This window comes from Cebus imitator, unplaced genomic scaffold (genome assembly GCF_001604975.1).
Source record: "Cebus imitator isolate Cc_AM_T3 unplaced genomic scaffold, Cebus_imitator-1.0 Scaffold11, whole genome shotgun sequence".
NCBI lineage: Eukaryota > Metazoa > Chordata > Mammalia > Primates > Cebidae > Cebus > Cebus imitator.
In genome coordinates this window covers 10,347,693-10,350,092 of record NW_016107326.1, presented here as the reverse complement: position 1 = coordinate 10,350,092, position 2,400 = coordinate 10,347,693, and positions in this window count along the sequence as shown.

Sequence of the window (2,400 nt, the reverse complement as noted above, 5' to 3'; positions counted from 1 at the left end):
GATCTTGGCTCACTGTAATCTCCGCCTCCCAGGCTCAAGCGATTCTCCTGCCTCAGTCTAACGAGTAGCTGGGATTACAGGTGTCTACCACCATGCCTGACTAATTTTTGTATTTTTAGTAGAGACAGGGTTTCACCATGTTGGCCATACTGGTCTCGAACTCCAGACCTCAGGTGATTCACCTGCCTTGGCCTCCCAAAGTGCTGGGATTACAGGCTTGTGCCATCATGCCTGGCCAGTTATAACCTCATTTAATCATGGTTAGTTCTGTAAAGGTCTTATCTGCAAATACAATCCTGTTGAGGTTGGGACTTCAACACATGAATTTAGGAGGGACACAGTTTGGTCTGTAACACTCTTGAATTGCAACTCCTGATTTCCCTTTTTCCTACCCCCTGGCAACCACCATTCTACTTTCTGTTTCTGTGAGTATGATTGCTCTACGTACCTCACATAAGTGGAATCATACAGCATCTGTTTTATGTAACTGGCTTATGTCACTTGGTATAACATGCTCAAGGTTCTTCTACATTGTGGCCTGTGATAGGATTTCCTTTGTTAAAGGCTGAATAATATTCCATTTAATGTATATGACACATTTTGTTTATCCATTCGTCTATCAATGGACATTTGGGTTGCTTCTCTTCGTTATCATGAATAATGCTGCAATGAACATGGATGGTCAAATATGTCTTTGAGAGCCTACTTTTAATTCTATTGGTTATATATCCAGAAGTGGGATTGCTGGACATAATCATTCTGTTTTTCATCCTTTGAGGAAACTTCCTACTGTTTCTCATAGCTGCGGTACCATTTTACATTCCCACCAACAGTGTACAAGAATTCTCATTTATCTACATCCTTATGAACACGTTATTTTTTGTTGCATTAATAATGGCCATCCTCATGGGTGTCAGGTGATATCTCGCTGTGTTTTTGATTTGCAATTCCCTAATGATTAGTGATATTGAGCATCGTTTCATGTGTATGCCTTTTTTGGATAAATGTCTATTCAAATTCTTTGCTCATTGTTCAAGTTTTTTGTTGTTGAGTTATAGGAATTCTTATATATTATTTTTTGAGACAGGGTCTCTTGCTGTGCCCACACTGGAGTGATGTGGTACGATCTTGGCTCACTGCAGCCTCAACCTCTTTGAGCTCGAGTGATCCTCCCCTCTAAGCCTCCCGAGTAGCTGGGACTACAGGTGTGTGTAATCACACCTGGTTAATTTTTGTATTTTTTGTAGATACAGGGTTTTGTCATGTTGGCCAGGCTGATCTAGAACTCTTGGGCTCGCAAACTGCTGGCACTATAGGTGTGAGCCACAGCGTTCAGTTGGAATTCTTTATATATTCTTGATATTAACACCTTATCAGATATAATTTGCAAACATTTTCTCCCATTCCACAGGTTACATTTTCACTTTGCGCTCTTTGATCCACATAGGTTTTAACATTGGATATAGTCCTATTTGTCTATTTTTGCTTTTGTTGCCCAAGCTTTTAGTGTCCATCCAAGAAATCATGGACAATTTAACCTTATGAAGCTTTTTCCTTATGATTTCTTTTTATTTATTATTTTTTTGGAGACTGAGTCTTGCTCTGCTGCTCAGGCTGGAGTACAGTGACATGATCTTGGCTCACTGCAACCTCCACCTCCCAGGTTCAAGCAATTCTCCTGCCTCAGCCTCCTGAGTAGCTGGGACTACAGGCATGTGCCACCACACCCAGCTAATTTTTTGTATTTTTAGTGGAAATTTTATAAATATAAAATATTTTGTATTTTTAGTATTTTTAATTTTCACCGTGTTAGCCAGGATGGTCTCAATCTCCAGAACACTGTGATCTGCCTGCCTTGGCCTCCCAAAGTGCTGAGATTACAGGCGTGAGCCACCATGCCCAGCCTATTTATTTTTATTTATAGAGATGAGGCTGCCCTACGTTGCCCAGGCTGGTCTTGAACTCCCGGGCTCAAGTAATCATCCTGCCTTGGCCTCCCAAAATATTGGGATTATTGGTGTGAGCCACCATGCCTGGCCTCTCTTATGATTTCCGTTTTTCCACTTTACAAGTGAGGACAAACCATCCTCTCATATGATTTCTTATAAGAGTGTTATACTTTTAGGTCTAACTCAAAATGAATGGGAGATTTAAATGTAAGACCTAAAAGTATAATATGAAATTTAGAATATGAAAATTAACTCAAAATGAATGGATGACTTAAATGTAAATTTTCATTTAAGGTAAGGGTCAAACTTCATTCTTTTTTTTTTTTTTTTGAGCCGGAGTTTCGCTCTTGTTACCCATGCAATGGCGCGATCTCGGCTCACCACAACCTCCACCTCCTGGGTTCAGGCAATTCTCCTGCCTCAGCCTCCTGAGTAGCTGGGATTACAGGCA